This window comes from Oncorhynchus mykiss, unplaced genomic scaffold (genome assembly GCF_013265735.2).
Source record: "Oncorhynchus mykiss isolate Arlee unplaced genomic scaffold, USDA_OmykA_1.1 un_scaffold_186, whole genome shotgun sequence".
In the NCBI taxonomy this organism is placed as follows: domain Eukaryota; kingdom Metazoa; phylum Chordata; class Actinopteri; order Salmoniformes; family Salmonidae; genus Oncorhynchus; species Oncorhynchus mykiss.
Genome location: NW_023493673.1, coordinates 273,838 through 292,500, shown reverse-complemented (window position 1 = coordinate 292,500; position 18,663 = coordinate 273,838).

Sequence of the window (18,663 nt, the reverse complement as noted above, 5' to 3'; positions counted from 1 at the left end):
GATTCACGGACACTGGCTGGCTGGTTGCTTCTCCCCCTGCGGAGGATTCACGGACACTGGCTGGCTGGTTGCTTCTCCCCCTGTGGAGGATTCACGGACACTGGCTGGCTGGTTGCTTCTCCCTCTGTGGAGTATTCACGGACACTGGCTGGCTGGTTGCTCTCCCTCTGTGGAGGGTTCATGGGTTTCATGTTCTCCCCAGATGCCAGTGTCTGACTTCCTCTGGATGGATTACACTTTGATCTGGAGAGAGAGACACACACACACACACAAACACAGACACACACACACACACACACACACCCCGTGGAGGCTGCTAAGGGGAGGACGGCTCATAATAATGGCTGGAACGGAGCGAATGGAATGGCATCAAACACATAGAAACTATTCCACCCCAGCCTTTACCACAAGCCCTTCTTCCCCCCAAAATAGGTGCCACCAGCTTCCTGTGACGCACCCACAGTTTATGTGATGGTGACTTCCTCTACATTAGACTGATCCCAGGTCAGTCTTGGTTATATATCACACACAGTTTATGTGATGGTGACTTCCTCTACATTAGACTGATCTCAGGTCAGTCTTGGTTATATATCCGGTCTGGAGCGTGAAGTCACCAGGCCCCCCAGTGTCCGGTCTGGAGCGTGAAGTCACCAGGCCCCTAGTGTCCGTTCTGGAGCGTGAAGTCACCAGGCCCCCAGTGTCCGGTCTGGAGCGTGAAGTCACCAGGTCCCCAGTGTCCGTTCTGGAGCGTGATGTCACCAGGTCCCCAGTGTCCGGTCTGGAGTGTGAAGTCACCAGGTCCCCCAGTGTCCGGTCTGGAGTGTGAAGTCACCAGGCCCCCCAGTGTCCGGTCTGGAGCGTGAAGTCACTAGGCCCCCCAGTGTCCGGTCTGGAGCGTGAAGTCACTAGGCCCCCCAGTGTCCGGTCTGGAGCGTGAAGTCACCAGGCCCCCCAGTGTCCGGTCTGGAGCGTGAAGTCACTAGGCCCCCAGTGTCCGGTCTGGAGTGTGAAGTCACTAGGCCCCCAGTGTCCGGACTGGAGTGTGAAGTCACCAGGCCCCCCAGTGTCCGGTCTGGAGTGTGAAGTCACCAGGCCCCCCAGTGTCCGGTCTGGAGCGTGAAGTCACCAGGCCCCCCAGTGTCCGGTCTGGAGTGTGAAGTCACCAGGCCCCCAGTGTCCGGTCTGGAACGTGAAGTCACTAGGCCCCCCAGTGTCCGGTCTGGAGCGTGAAGTCACCAGGCCCCCCAGTGTCCGGTCTGGAGTGTGAAGTCACCAGGCCCCCAGTGTCCGGTCTGGAGCGTGAAGTCACCAGGCCCCCAGTGTCCGGTCTGGAGTGTGAAGTCACCAGGCCCCCCAGTGTCCGGTCTGGAGCGTGAAGTCACCAGGCCCCCCAGTGTCCGGTCTGGAGTGTGAAGTCACCAGGCCCCCCAGTGTCCGGTCTGGAGCGTGAAGTCACCAGGTCCCCAGTGTCCGTTCTGGAGCGTGAAGTCACCAGGTCCCCCAGTGTCCGGTCTGGAGTGTGAAGTCACCAGGCCCCCCAGTGTCCGGTCTGGAGCGTGAAGTCACCAGGCCCCCAGTGTCCGGTCTGGAGCGTGAAGTCACCAGGCCCCCCAGTGTCCGGTCTGGAGCGTGAAGTCACCAGGCCCCCCAGTGTCCGGTCTGGAGCGTGAAGTCACCAGGCCCCCCAGTGTCCGGTCTGGAGCGTGAAGTCACCAGGCCCCCCAGTGTCCGGTCTGGAGCGTGAAGTCACCAGGCCCCCAGTGTCCGGTCTGGAGCGTGAAGTCACCAGGCCCCCCAGTGTCCGGTCTGGAGCGTGAAGTCACCAGGCCCCCCAGTGTCCGGTCTGGAGCGTGAAGTCACCAGGCCCCCAGTGTCCGGTCTGGAGCGTGAAGTCACCAGGTCCCCCAGTGTCCGGTCTGGAGCGTGAAGTCACCAGGCCCCCAGTGTCCGGTCTGGAGCGTGAAGTCACCAGGCCCCCAGTGTCCGGTCTGGAGCGTGAAGTCACCAGGCCCCCCAGTGTCCGGTCTGGAGCGTGAAGTCACCAGGCCCCCAGTGTCCGGTCTGGAGCGTGAAGTCACCAGGCCCCCCAGTGTCCGGTCTGGAGCGTGAAGTCACCAGGCCCCCCAGTGTCCGGTCTGGAGCGTGAAGTCACCAGGCCCCCCAGTGTCCGGTCTGGAGCGTGAAGTCACCAGGCCCCCCAGTGTCCGGTCTGGAGCGTGAAGTCACCAGGCCCCCCAGTGTCCGGTCTGGAGCGTGAAGTCACCAGGCCCCCCAGTGTCCGGTCTGGAGCGTGAAGTCACCAGTCCCCCAGTGTCCGGTCTGGAGCGTGAAGTCACTAGGCCCCCAGTGTCCGGTCTGGAGCGTGAAGTCACCAGTCCCCCAGTGTCCGGTCTGGAGCGTGAAGTCACTAAGCCCCCAGTGTCCGTTCTGGAGCGTGAAGTCACCAGTCTCCCAGTGTCCGGTCTGGAGCGTGAAGTCACTAGGCCCCCAGTGTCCGGTCTGGAGCGTGAAGTCACCAGGCCCCCCAGTGTCCGGTCTGGAGCGTGAAGTCACCAGTCTCCCAGTGTCCGGTCTGGAGCGTGAAGTCACTAGGCCCCCAGTGTCCGGTCTGGAGCGTGAAGTCACCAGGCCCCCCAGTGTCCGGTCTGGAGCGTGAAGTCACCAGGCCCCCCAGTGTCCGGTCTGGAGTGTGAAGTCACCAGTCTCCCAGTGTCCGGTCTGGAGCGTGAAGTCACCAGGCCCCCCAGTGTCCGGTCTGGAGCGTGAAGTCACCAGGCCCCCCAGTGTCCGGTCTGGAGCGTGAAGTCACCAGGCCCCCAGTGTCCGGTCTGGAGTGTGAAGTCACCAGGCCCCCCAGTGTCCGGTCTGGAGCGTGAAGTCACCAGTCTCCCAGTGTCCGTTCTGGAGTGTGAAGTCACTAGGCCCCCCAGTGTCCGTTCTGGAGTGTGAAGTCACTAGGCCCCCAGTGTCCGGTCTGGAGCGTGAAGTCACCAGGCCCCCAGTGTCCGGTCTGGAGCGTGAAGTCACCAGTCTCCCAGTGTCCGGTGAAGTAGTGATGCCAATAAACCCTGGTCTGACCTAGAAAGCCTATGGAAATTACAATCAGCAGAACGGCCAAACCCGCATAAAATGTGACGGACGTTTTGGCCCCTAAAATGTGTTTATTATGATCAAGTTCAATCCCTACGTTTAATTATTTTACAGTTGGCAGCACATAGAGATATTCAATTAAATCGATGCAGTCCTGGATGGAGTCCATATGTGACTCAGCAGAATGTTATAGTGTCTCACTCCTGATCCCAGGTCAGCCCTAAATACGTTCCCTATGTGACTCAGCAGAATGTTATAGTGTCTCACTCCTGATCCCAGGTCAGCCCTAAATACGTTCCCTATGTGACTCAGCAGAATGTTATAGTGTCTCACTCCTGATCCCAGGTCAGCCCTAAATACGTTCCCTATGTGACTCAGCAGAATGTGTTGGATGACACAGTGTCTCTATAACAGTCTATAACCTGACCACTAGATTATAGCCTGACCCCAGGTCAGCCAGGGATAGGCTCCATATGTGACTCAGCAGAATGTGTTGGATGACAACCCACAACCCATGGCTTCATGTCTTCTGAAGTAACAGCTCAATGCACAGCTGAGCCGCCATGAGGAATATCGATCTCCAGCCTTAACGTTGGCCTCGGGCCAGGTTCTCTGTTCCCTTTTTCTGTTCTGTTCTCTGCTCTGTTCTCTGTTCTGTTCTCTGTTCTGTTCTCTGTTCTGTTCTCTGCTCTGTTCTCTGTTCTGTTCTCTGTTCTGTTCTGTTCTCTGCTCTGTTCTCTGTTCTGTTCTCTGTTCTGTTCTGTTCTGTTCTCTGCTCTGTTCTCTGTTCTGTTCTCTGTTCTGTTCTGTTCTCTGTTCTGCTCTCTGTTCTGCTTTGTTATGTTCTCTGTTATGTTCTCTGTTCTGTTCTCTGTTCTGTTCTCTGTTCTGTTCTCTGTTCTGTTCTCTGTTCTGCTTTGTTATGTTCTCTGTTCTGTTCTCTGTTCTGTTCTCTGTTCTCTGTTCTGTTCTCTGTTCTGTTCTCTGTTCTGCTTTGTTATGTTCTCTGTTCTGTTCTGTTCTCTGTTCTCTGTTCTGTTCTGTTCTGTTCTCTGCTTTGTTCTGTTCTCTGTTGTTCTCTGTTCCCTGTTCTCTGCTCTGGTCTGTTTTCTGTTCTGTTCTCTGTTGTTCTATGTTCTGTTCTCTGCTCTGTTGTTCTCTGTTCTGTTCTCTGTTCTGTTCTCTGCTCTGTTCTCTGTTCTGTTCTGTTCTGTTCTCTGTTATGTTCACTGTTCTCTGTTCTGTTCTGTTCTCTGCTCTGTTCTGTTCTCTGTTCTCTGCTCTGTTCTCTGCTCTGTTCGTTTCTCTGTGCTGTTCTTTGTGCTGTTCTCTGCTCTGTTCTGTTCTCTGTTCTGTTCTCTGTTCTGTTCTCTGTTCTGTTCTGTTCTCTGCTCTGTTCTGTTCTCTGCTCTGTTCTGTTCTCTGTTCTGTTCCCTGCTCTGTTCTGTTCTCTGTTCTGTTCTGTTCTCTGCTCTGTTCTGTTCTCTGCTCTGTTCTGTTCTGTTCTCTGTTCTGTTCTCTGTTCTATTCTATTCTCTGCTCTGTTCCATTGTGCTCCTGTTCTGTTCTGTTCTGCTCCTGTATGCTGTTGTCTAATTAATTTCATGCCTCAGTGGGATGTATTTACCCTGTCCTCATGAACACTGTTTATTCCACTAGAAACCCTTTATTTTAATTACACTGGGTGGTGTACGGAGACGTGAGGTGACGTGGGGAGAAAGACTGATAGCCATGAACATTGGTGGAAAGAGGGGGGAGGAAGAGAAGGAGGGAGGGAGAGAGAGAGAGGAGGGAGGGAGGAGGGAGGGAGAGAGGAGAGAGGAGGGAGGGAGGAGGGAGGGAGAGAGGAGAGAGGAGGAAGAGAAGGAGGGAGGGAGGGAGGGAGGGAGGGAGGGAGAAAGAGAAGGAGGGAGGGAGGGAGAAAGAGAAGGAGGGAGAGAGGAAGAAAAGGAGGGAGAGAGGAGGGAGGGAGGGAGAGAGGAGGGAGGGAGGAAGAGAGGAGGAAGAGAAGGAGGGAGAGAGAGACAGAGAGAGAGAAGTGTCATAGGATTTCATTGGCTGTTTATTATCATTCTGCCAATCAGATCAGCTCATTCATTTGGTGTCATAAGTGATGCATGATCTCACGCTCGTGTCTGTGCCCCCCTTGCCTGTGGTGTGTGTGTGTGTGTCTGCGCCCCTGTCGCCTGTGGTGTGTGTGTGTGTGTGTCATGGAGGAGGCCTCATCTAGATGGTTAATAATGACTGTGAGTTTTCTGTTGAAAACAGAAGTATGTGGTGTGTGTGTGTGTGTGTGTGTGTGTGTGTGTGTAGTGTGTGTGTGTGTGTGTGTGTGTGAGTGAGTATTCTGTTGAAACAGAAGTCTCAACTCTGCATCATTGGAAAGGTCTCGTAAGCAGTGGGACAAATAACATTTGATTTTTATTGATATGATGACTCAGCTGTTAGTCTCATCTACTTAGCCATGACCCAGTGTGATTACAGACACTCAACTTCAACTGCTGTGTGATTAGTAGACTCAGATCAACCATATCACACTCCACATCTCTGTCCAGACTGGTTCCATCCTGTCTGTAATGAGTCATATCTGTCTAGACTGGTTCCATCCTGTCTGTAATGAGTCATATCTGTCCAGACTGGTACTATCCTGTCTGTAATGAGTCATATCACACTCCATCCCTCTGTCCAGACTGGTTCAATCCTGTCTGTAATGAGTCATATCACACTCCATCCCTCTGTCCAGACTGGTTCAATCCTGTCTGTAATGAGTCACATCTGTCCAGACTGGTACTATCCTGTCTGTAATGAATCATATCGGTCCAGAATAGTACTATCCTGTCTGTAATGAGTCATATATATGTCTAAACTGGTATTATCCTGTCTGTAATGAATCACACCTGTCCAGACTGGTACTATCCTGTCTGTAATGAATCACATCTGTCCAGACTGGTACTATCCTGTCTGTAATTAATCATATCTGTCCAGACTGGTACTATCCTGTCTGTAATGAGTCATGTCTGTCCAGACTGGTACTATCCTGTCTGTAATGAGTCATGTCTGTCCAGACTGGTACTATCCTGTCTGTAATGAGTCATGTCTGTCCAGACTGGTACTATCCTGTCTGTAATTAATCATATCTGTCCAGACTGGTACTATCCTGTCTGTAATGAGTCATGTCTGTCCAGACTGGTACTATCCTGTCTGTAATGAGTCATGTCTGTCCAGACTGGTACTATCCTGTCTGTAATGAGTCATGTCTGTCCAGACTGGTACTATCCTGTCTGTAATTAATCATATCTGTCCAGACTGGTACTATCCTGTCTGTAATTAATCATATCTGTCCAGACTGGTACTATCCTGTCTGTAATTAGTCACACCTGTCCAGACTGGTACTATCCTGTCTGTAATGAGTCATATATATGTCTAGACTGGTACTATCCTGTCTGTAATGAATCACATCTGTCCAGACTGGTACTATCCTGTCTGTAATTAATCATATCTGTCCAGACTGGTACTATCCTGTCTGTAATGAGTCATGTCTGTCCAGACTGGTACTATCCTGTCTGTAATTAATCATATCTGTCCAGACTGGTACTATCCTGTCTGTAATGAGTCATGTCTGTCCAGACTGGTTCTATCCTGTCTGTAATTAATCATATCTGTCCAGACTGGTACTATCCTGTCTGTAATGAGTCATGTCTGTCCAGACTGGTACTATCCTGTCTGTAATGAGTCATGTCTGTCCAGACTGGTACTATCCTGTCTGTAATTAATCATATCTGTCCAGACTGGTACTATCCTGTCTGTAATTAATCATATCTGTCCAGACTGGTACTATCCTGTCTGTAATGAATCACACCTGTCCAGACTGGTACTATCCTGTCTGTAATGAATCACACCTGTCCAGACTGGTACTATCCTGTCTGTAATGAATCACACCTGTCCAGACTGGTACTATCCTGTCTGTAATGAATCATATCTGTCCAGACTGGTACTATCCGGTCTGTAATCAATCACACCTGTCCAGACTGGTACTATCCTGTCTGTAATTAATCATATGACTAGATCAGAAGTAGTGTCCTATAGATATCCTCATATCCCTAGAAGTAGTGTCCTATAGATATCCTCATATCCCTAGAAGTAGTGTCCTACAGATATCCTCATATCCCTAGAAGTAGTGTCCTACAGATATCCTCATATCCCTAGAAGTAGTGTCCTATAGATATCCTCATATCCCTAGAAGTAGTGTCCTACAGAAGTAGTGTCCTATATCCTCATATCCCTAGAAGTAGTGTCCAATAGAAGTAGTGTCCTATATCCTCATATCCCTAGAAGTAGTGTCCTATATCCTCATATCACTAGGAGTAGTGTCCTACAGATATCCTCATATCGCTAGGAGTAGTGTCCTACAGAAGTAGTGTCCTACAGATATCCTCATATCACTAGAAGTGGTGTCCTACAGATATCCAGTATCTTTCAGGTGCAGGACACAGATAGTAAATCTTGGAAAGAAGGCTAGATAACCTCAGGCTGTTGAATCTTCCAACTGTTTGTTGACTGGTACTCAGAATCTGTCTGTCTGTCCGTCCAGCTAGCCGGTCTGTCCTTCCTGTGTTGTTGGTGGAATGGGACCAAGCTTCCATTTCCTGGACCTTGAGATGAGAGGAGTTCTTCTCTAAATATGTCCAACGTTCGGATGGATGAGGATGAGAAGAGGCTGCTGTTAGGATGTCAGAAGATCAGTACAGAACAGTACAGAACTACCAGTAGTCTGTTACTATCCTGTCTCTGAGAACTACATTCTACCAGTAGTCTGTTACTATCCTGTCTCTGAGAACTACATTCTACCAGTAGTCTGTTACTATCCTGTCTCTGAGAACTACATTCTACCAGTAGTCTGTTACTATCCTGTCTCTGAGAACTACATTCTACCAGTAGTCTGTTACTATCCTGTCTCTGAGAACTACATTCTACCAGTAGTCTGTTACTATCCTGTCTCTGAGAACTACATTCTACCAGTAGTCTGTTACTATCCTGTCTCTGAGAACTACATTCTACCAGTAGTCTGTTACTATCCTGTCTCTGAGAACTACATTCTACCAGTAGTCTGTTACTATCCTGTCTCTGAGAACTACATTCTACCAGTAGTCTGTTACTATCCTGTCTCTGTCTCTGAGAACTACATTCTACCAGTAGTCTGTTACTATCCTGTCTCTGAGAACTACATTCTACCAGTAGTCTGTTACCGTCCTGTCTCTGAGAACTACATTCTACCAGTAGTCTGTTACTATCCTGTCTCTGAGAACTACATTCTACCAGTAGTCTGTTACTATCCTGTCTCTGAGAACTACATTCTACCAGTAGTCTGTTACTATCCTGTCTCTGAGAACTACATTCTACCAGTAGTCTGTTACTGTCCTGTCTCTGAGAACTACATTCTACCAGTAGTCTGTTACTATCCTGTCTCTGAGAACTACATTCTACCAGTAGTCTGTTACTATCCTGTCTCTGAGAACTACATTCTACCAGTAGTCTGTTACTATCCTGTCTCTGAGAACTACATTCTACCAGTAGTCTGTTACTATCCTGTCTCTGAGAACTACATTCTACCAGTAGTCTGTTAATATCCTGTCTCTGAGAACTACATTCTACCAGTAGTCTGTTACTATCCTGTCTCTGAGAACTACATTCTACCAGTAGTCTGTTACTATCCTGTCTCTGAGAACTACATTCTACCAGTAGTCTGTTACTATCCTGTCTCTGAGAACTACATTCTACCAGTAGTCTGTTACTATCCTGTCTCTGTCTCTGAGAACTACATTCTACCAGTAGTCTGTTACTATCCTGTCTCTGTCTCTGAGAACTACATTCTACCAGTAGTCTGTTACTATCCTGTCTCTGAGAACTACATTCTACCAGTAGTCTGTTACTATCCTGTCTCTGAGAACTACATTCTACCAGTAGTCTGTTACTATCCTGTCTCTGAGAACTACATTCTAACAGTAGTCTGTTACTATCCTGTCTCTGTCTCTGAGAACTACATTCTAACAGTAGTCTGTTACCGTCCTGTCTCTGAGAACTACATTCTACCAGTAGTCTGTTACTATCCTGTCTCTGAGAACTACATTCTACCAGTAGTCTGTTACTATCCTGTCTCTGAGAACTACATTCTACCAGTAGTCTGTTACTATCCTGTCTCTGAGAACTACATTCTACCAGTAGTCTGTTACTATCCTGTCTCTGAGAACTACATTCTACCAGTAGTCTGTTACTATCCTGTCTCTGAGAACTACATTCTACCAGTAGTCTGTTACTATCCTGTCTCTGAGAACTACATTCTAACAGTAGTCTGTTACTATCCTGTCTCTGAGAACTACATTCTACCAGTAGTATGTTACTATCCTGTCTCTGAGAACTACATTCTACCAGTAGTCTGTTACTATCCTGTCTCTGTCTCTGAGAACTACATTCTACCAGTAGTCTGTTACTATCCTGTCTCTGAGAACTACATTCTACCAGTAGTCTGTTACTATCCTGTCTCTGAGAACTACATTCTACCAGTAGTCTGTTACTATCCTGTCTCTGAGAACTACATTCTACCAGTAGTCTGTTACTATCCTGTCTCTGTCTCTGAGAACTACATTCTACCAGTAGTCTGTTACTATCCTGTCTCTGAGAACTACATTCTACCAGTAGTCTGTTACCGTCCTGTCTCTGAGAACTACATTCTACCAGTAGTCTGTTACTATCCTGTCTCTGAGAACTACATTCTACCAGTAGTCTGTTACTATCCTGTCTCTGAGAACTACATTCTACCAGTAGTCTGTTACTATCCTGTCTCTGAGAACTACATTCTACCAGTAGTCTGTTACTGTCCTGTCTCTGAGAACTACATTCTACCAGTAGTCTGTTACTATCCTGTCTCTGAGAACTACATTCTACCAGTAGTCTGTTACTATCCTGTCTCTGAGAACTACATTCTACCAGTAGTCTGTTACTATCCTGTCTCTGAGAACTACATTCTACCAGTAGTCTGTTACTATCCTGTCTCTGAGAACTACATTCTACCAGTAGTCTGTTAATATCCTGTCTCTGAGAACTACATTCTACCAGTAGTCTGTTACTATCCTGTCTCTGAGAACTACATTCTACCAGTAGTCTGTTACTATCCTGTCTCTGAGAACTACATTCTACCAGTAGTCTGTTACTATCCTGTCTCTGAGAACTACATTCTACCAGTAGTCTGTTACTATCCTGTCTCTGTCTCTGAGAACTACATTCTACCAGTAGTCTGTTACTATCCTGTCTCTGTCTCTGAGAACTACTTTCTACCAGTAGTCTGTTACTATCCTGTCTCTGAGAACTACATTCTACCAGTAGTCTGTTACTATCCTGTCTCTGAGAACTACATTCTACCAGTAGTCTGTTACTATCCTGTCTCTGAGAACTACATTCTAACAGTAGTCTGTTACTATCCTGTCTCTGTCTCTGAGAACTACATTCTAACAGTAGTCTGTTACCGTCCTGTCTCTGAGAACTACATTCTACCAGTAGTCTGTTACTATCCTGTCTCTGAGAACTACATTCTACCAGTAGTCTGTTACTATCCTGTCTCTGAGAACTACATTCTACCAGTAGTCTGTTACTATCCTGTCTCTGAGAACTACATTCTACCAGTAGTCTGTTACTATCCTGTCTCTGAGAACTACATTCTACCAGTAGTCTGTTACTATCCTGTCTCTGAGAACTACATTCTACCAGTAGTCTGTTACTATCCTGTCTCTGAGAACTACATTCTAACAGTAGTCTGTTACTATCCTGTCTCTGAGAACTACATTCTACCAGTAGTATGTTACTATCCTGTCTCTGAGAACTACATTCTACCAGTAGTCTGTTACTATCCTGTCTCTGTCTCTGAGAACTACATTCTACCAGTAGTCTGTTACTATCCTGTCTCTGAGAACTACATTCTACCAGTAGTCTGTTACTATCCTGTCTCTGAGAACTACATTCTACCAGTAGTCTGTTACTATCCTGTCTCTGAGAACTACATTCTACCAGTAGTCTGTTACTATCCTGTCTCTGTCTCTGAGAACTACATTCTACCAGTAGTCTGTTACTATCCTGTCTCTGAGAACTACATTCTACCAGTAGTCTGTTACCGTCCTGTCTCTGAGAACTACATTCTACCAGTAGTCTGTTACTATCCTGTCTCTGAGAACTACATTCTACCAGTAGTCTGTTACTATCCTGTCTCTGAGAACTACATTCTACCAGTAGTCTGTTACTATCCTGTCTCTGAGAACTACATTCTACCAGTAGTCTGTTACTGTCCTGTCTCTGAGAACTACATTCTACCAGTAGTCTGTTACTATCCTGTCTCTGAGAACTACATTCTACCAGTAGTCTGTTACTATCCTGTCTCTGAGAACTACATTCTACCAGTAGTCTGTTACTATCCTGTCTCTGAGAACTACATTCTACCAGTAGTCTGTTACTATCCTGTCTCTGAGAACTACATTCTACCAGTAGTCTGTTAATATCCTGTCTCTGAGAACTACATTCTACCAGTAGTCTGTTACTATCCTGTCTCTGAGAACTACATTCTACCAGTAGTCTGTTACTATCCTGTCTCTGAGAACTACATTCTACCAGTAGTCTGTTACTATCCTGTCTCTGAGAACTACATTCTACCAGTAGTCTGTTACTATCCTGTCTCTGTCTCTGAGAACTACATTCTACCAGTAGTCTGTTACTATCCTGTCTCTGTCTCTGAGAACTACATTCTACCAGTAGTCTGTTACTATCCTGTCTCTGAGAACTACATTCTACCAGTAGTCTGTTACTATCCTGTCTCTGAGAACTACATTCTACCAGTAGTCTGTTACTATCCTGTCTCTGAGAACTACATTCTAACAGTAGTCTGTTACTATCCTGTCTCTGTCTCTGAGAACTACATTCTAACAGTAGTCTGTTACCGTCCTGTCTCTGAGAACTACATTCTACCAGTAGTCTGTTACTATCCTGTCTCTGAGAACTACATTCTACCAGTAGTCTGTTACTATCCTGTCTCTGAGAACTACATTCTACCAGTAGTCTGTTACTATCCTGTCTCTGAGAACTACATTCTACCAGTAGTCTGTTACTATCCTGTCTCTGAGAACTACATTCTACCAGTAGTCTGTTACTATCCTGTCTCTGAGAACTACATTCTACCAGTAGTCTGTTACTATCCTGTCTCTGAGAACTACATTCTAACAGTAGTCTGTTACTATCCTGTCTCTGAGAACTACATTCTACCAGTAGTATGTTACTATCCTGTCTCTGAGAACTACATTCTACCAGTAGTCTGTTACTATCCTGTCTCTGTCTCTGAGAACTACATTCTACCAGTAGTCTGTTACTATCCTGTCTCTGAGAACTACATTCTACCAGTAGTCTGTTACTATCCTGTCTCTGAGAACTACATTCTACCAGTAGTCTGTTACTATCCTGTCTCTGAGAACTACATTCTACCAGTAGTCTGTTACTATCCTGTCTCTGAGAACTACATTCTACCAGTAGTCTGTTACTATCCTGTCTCTGTCTCTGAGAACTACATTCTACCAGTAGTCTGTTACTATCCTGTCTCTGAGAACTACATTCTACCAGTAGTCTGTTACTATCCTGTCTCTGTCTCTGAGAACTACATTCTACCAGTAGTCTGTTACTATCCTGTCTCTGAGAACTACATTCTACCAGTAGTCTGTTACTATCCTGTCTCTGAGAACTACATTCTACCAGTAGTCTGTTACTATCCTGTCTCTGAGAACTACATTCTACCAGTAGTCTGTTACTATCCTGTCTCTGTCTCTGAGAACTACATTCTACCAGTAGTCTGTTACTATCCTGTCTCTGAGAACTACATTCTAACAGTAGTCTGTTACTATCCTGTCTCTGAGAACTACATTCTAACAGTAGTCTGTTACTATCCTGTCTCTGAGAACTACATTCTACCAGTAGTCTGTTACTATCCTGTCTCTGAGAACTACATTCTACCAGTAGTCTGTTACTATCCTGTCTCTGAGAACTACATTCTACCAGTAGTCTGTTACTATCCTGTCTCTGAGAACTACATTCTACCAGTAGTCTGTTACTATCCTGTCTCTGAGAACTACATTCTACCAGTAGTCTGTTACCGTCCTGTCTCTGAGAACTACATTCTACCAGTAGTCTGTTACTATCCTGTCTCTGAGAACTACATTCTACCAGTAGTCTGTTACTATCCTGTCTCTGAGAACTACATTCTACCAGTAGTCTGTTACTATCCTGTCTCTGTCTCTGAGAACTACATTCTACCAGTAGTCTGTTACTATCCTGTCTCTGAGAACTACATTCTAACAGTAGTCTGTTACTATCCTGTCTCTGTCTCTGAGAACTACATTCTACCAGTAGTCTGTTACTATCCTGTCTCTGTCTCTGAGAACTACATTCTACCAGTAGTCTGTTACTATCCTGTCTCTGAGAACTACATTCTAACAGTAGTCTGTTACTATCCTGTCTCTGAGAACTACATTCTAACAGTAGTCTGTTACTATCCTGTCTCTGAGAACTACATTCTACCAGTAGTCTGTTACTATCCTGTCTCTGAGAACTACATTCTACCAGTAGTCTGTTACTATCCTGTCTCTGAGAACTACATTCTACCAGTAGTCTGTTACTATCCTGTCTCTGAGAACTACATTCTACCAGTAGTCTGTTACTATCCTGTCTCTGAGAACTACATTCTACCAGTAGTCTGTTACTATCCTGTCTCTGTCTCTGAGAACTACATTCTACCAGTAGTCTGTTACTATCCTGTCTCTGAGAACTACATTCTACCAGTAGTCTGTTACTATCCTGTCTCTGAGAACTACATTCTAACAGTAGTCTGTTACTATCCTGTCTCGGAGAACTACATTCTACCAGTAGTCTGTTACTATCCTGTCTCTGAGAACTACATTCTACCAGTAGTCTGTTACTATCCTGTCTCTGTCTCTGAGAACTACATTCTACCAGTAGTCTGTTACTATCCTGTCTCTGAGAACTACATTCTACCAGTAGTCTGTTACTATCCTGTCTCTGAGAACTACATTCTACCAGTAGTCTGTTACTATCCTGTCTCTGAGAACTACATTCTACCAGTAGTCTGTTACTATCCTGTCTCTGTCTCTGAGAACTACATTCTACCAGTAGTCTGTTACTATCCTGTCTCTGAGAACTACATTCTACCAGTAGTCTGTTACTATCCTGTCTCTGAGAACTACATTCTACCAGTAGTCTGTTACTATCCTGTCTCTGAGAACTACATTCTACCAGTAGTCTGTTACTATCCTGTCTCTGAGAACTACATTCTAACAGTAGTCTGTTACTATCCTGTCTCTGAGAACTACATTCTACCAGTAGTCTGTTACTGTCCTGTCTCTGAGAACTACATTCTACCAGTAGTCTGTTACTATCCTGTCTCTGAGAACTACATTCTAACAGTAGTCTGTTACTATCCTGTCTCTGTCTCTGAGAACTACATTCTACCAGTAGTCTGTTACTATCCTGTCTCTGAGAACTACATTCTACCAGTAGTCTGTTACTATCCTGTCTCTGAGAACTACATTCTACCAGTAGTCTGTTACTATCCTGTCTCTGAGAACTACATTCTACCAGTAGTCTGTTACTATCCTGTCTCTGAGAACTACATTCTACCAGTAGTCTGTTACTATCCTGTCTCTGAGAACTACATTCTACCAGTAGTCTGTTACTATCCTGTCTCTGAGAACTACATTCTAACAGTAGTCTGTTACTATCCTGTCTCTGTCTCTGAGAACTACATTCTACCAGTAGTCTGTTACTATCCTGTCTCTGAGAACTACATTCTACCAGTAGTCTGTTACTATCCTGTCTCTGTCTCTGAGAACTACATTCTACCAGTAGTCTGTTACTATCCTGTCTCTGAGAACTACATTCTAACAGTAGTCTGTTACTATCCTGTCTCTGAGAACTACATTCTACCAGTAGTCTGTTACTATCCTGTCTCTGAGAACTACATTCTACCAGTAGTCTGTTACTATCCTGTCTCTGAGAACTACATTCTAACAGTAGTCTGTTACTATCCTGTCTCTGAGAACTACATTCTACCAGTAGTCTGTTACTATCCTGTCTCTGTCTCTGAGAACTACATTCTACCAGTAGTCTGTTACTATCCTGTCTCTGTCTCTGAGAACTACATTCTACCAGTAGTCTGTTACTATCCTGTCTCTGAGAACTACATTCTACCAGTAGTCTGTTACTATCCTGTCTCTGAGAACTACATTCTACCAGTAGTCTGTTACTATCCTGTCTCTGTCTCTGAGAACTACATTCTACCAGTAGTCTGTTACTATCCTGTCTCTGAGAACTACATTCTACCAGTAGTCTGTTACTATCCTGTCTCTGTCTCTGAGAACTACATTCTACCAGTAGTCTGTTACTATCCTGTCTCTGAGAACTACATTCTACCAGTAGTCTGTTACTATCCTGTCTCTGTCTCTGAGAACTACATTCTACCAGTAGTCTGTTACTATCCTGTCTCTGTCTCTGAGAACTACATTCTACCAGTAGTCTGTTACTATCCTGTCTCTGAGAACTACATTCTACCAGTAGTCTATTACTATCCTGTCTCTGTCTCTGAGAACTACATTCTACCAGTAGTCTGTTACTATCCTGTCTCTGAGAACTACATTCTACCAGTAGTCTGTTACTATCCTGTCTCTGAGAACTACATTCTACCAGTAGTCTGTTACTATCCTGTCTCTGTCTCTGAGAACTACATTCTACCAGTAGTCTGTTACCGCATGTCTCTGAGAACTACATTCTACCAGTAGTCTGTTACTATCCTGTCTCTGAGAACTACATTCTACCAGTAGTCTGTTACTATCCTGTCTCTGAGAACTACATTCTACCAGTAGTCTGTTACCGTCCTGTCTCTGAGAACTACATTCTACCAGTAGTCTGTTACTATCCTGTCTCTGTCTCTGAGAACTACATTCTACCAGTAGTCTGTTACCGCATGTCTCTGAGAACTACATTCTACCAGTAGTCTGTTACTATCCTGTCTCTGAGAACTACATTCTACCAGTAGTCTGTTACTATCCTGTCTCTGAGAACTACATTCTACCAGTAGTCTGTTACTATCCTGTCTCTGAGAACTACATTCTACCAGTAGTCTGTTACTATCCTGTCTCTGAGAACTACATTCTAACAGTAGTCTGTTACTATCCTGTCTCTGAGAACTACATTCTACCAGTAGTCTGTTACTATCCTGTCTCTGAGAACTACATTCTACCAGTAGTCTGTTACTATCCTGTCTCTGAGAACTACATTCTACCAGTAGTCTGTTACTATCCTGTCTCTGAGAACTACATTCTAACAGTAGTCTGTTACTATCCTGTCTCTGAGAACTACATTCTACCAGTAGTCTGTTACTATCCTGTCTCTGAGAACTACATTCTAACAGTAGTCTGTTACTATCCTGTCTCTGAGAACTACATTCTAACAGTAGTCTGTTACTATCCTGTCTCTGAGAACTACATTCTACCAGTAGTCTGTTACCGCATGTCTCTGAGAACTACATTCTACCAGTAGTCTGTTACTATCCTGTCTCTGAGAACTACATTCTACCAGTAGTCTGTTACTATCCTGTCTCTGAGAACTACATTCTACCAGTAGTCTGTTACTATCCTGTCTCTGAGAACTACATTCTACCAGTAGTCTGTTACTATCCTGTCTCTGAGAACTACATTCTACCAGTAGTCTGTTACTATCCTGTCTCTGAGAACTACATTCTACCAGTAGTCTGTTACTATCCTGTCTCTGAGAACTACATTCTACCAGTAGTCTGTTACTATCCTGTCTCTGAGAACTACATTCTACCAGTAGTCTGTTACTATCCTGTCTCTGAGAACTACATTCTACCAGTAGTCTGTTACTATCCTGTCTCTGAGAACTACATTCTACCAGTAGTCTGTTACTATCCTGTCTCTGAGAACTACATTCTACCAGTAGTCTGTTACTATCCTGTCTCTGAGAACTACATTCTACCAGTAGTCTGTTACTATCCTGTCTCTGTCTCTGAGAACTACATTCTACCAGTAGTCTGTTACTATCCTGTCTCTGAGAACTACATTCTAACAGTAGTCTGTTACTATCCTGTCTCTGTCTCTGAGAACTACATTCTACCAGTAGTCTGTTACTATCCTGTCTCTGAGAACTACATTCTACCAGTAGTCTGTTACTATCCTGTCTCTGAGAACTACATTCTACCAGTAGTCTGTTACTATCCTGTCTCTGAGAACTACATTCTACCAGTAGTCTGTTACTATCCTGTCTCTGAGAACTACATTCTACCAGTAGTCTGTTACTATCCTGTCTCTGAGAACTACATTCTACCAGTAGTCTGTTACTATCCTGTCTCTGAGAACTACATTCTACCAGTAGTCTGTTACTATCCTGTCTCTGAGAACTACATTCTACCAGTAGTCTGTTACTATCCTGTCTCTGTCTCTGAGAACTACATTCTACCAGTAGTCTGTTACTATCCTGTCTCTGTCTCTGAGAACTACATTCTACCAGTAGTCTGTTACTATCCTGTCTCTGAGAACTACATTCTACCAGTAGTCTGTTACTATCCTGTCTCTGTCTCTGAGAACTACATTCTACCAGTAGTCTGTTACTATCCTGTCTCTGAGAACTACATTCTACCAGTAGTCTGTTACTATCCTGTCTCTGTCTCTGAGAACTACATTCTACCAGTAGTCTGTTACTATCCTGTCTCTGTCTCTGAGAACTACATTCTACCAGTAGTCTGTTACTATCCTGTCTTTGAGAACTACATTCTACCAGTAGTCTATTACTATCCTGTCTCTGTCTCTGAGAACTACATTCTACCAGTAGTCTGTTACTATCCTGTCTCTGAGAACTACATTCTACCAGTAGTCTGTTACTATCCTGTCTCTGAGAACTACATTCTACCAGTAGTCTGTTACTATCCTGTCTCTGTCTCTGAGAACTACATTCTACCAGTAGTCTGTTACCGCATGTCTCTGAGAACTACATTCTACCAGTAGTCTGTTACTATCCTGTCTCTGAGAACTACATTCTACCAGTAGTCTGTTACTATCCTGTCTCTGAGAACTACATTCTACCAGTAGTCTGTTACTATCCTGTCTCTGAGAACTACATTCTACCAGTAGTCTGTTACTATCCTGTCTCTGAGAACTACATTCTAACAGTAGTCTGTTACTATCCTGTCTCTGAGAACTACATTCTACCAGTAGTCTGTTACTATCCTGTCTCTGAGAACTACATTCTACCAGTAGTCTGTTACTATCCTGTCTCTGAGAACTACATTCTACCAGTAGTCTGTTACTATCCTGTCTCTGAGAACTACATTCTAACAGTAGTCTGTTACTATCCTGTCTCTGAGAACTACATTCTACCAGTAGTCTGTTACTATCCTGTCTCTGAGAACTACATTCTAACAGTAGTCTGTTACTATCCTGTCTCTGAGAACTACATTCTACC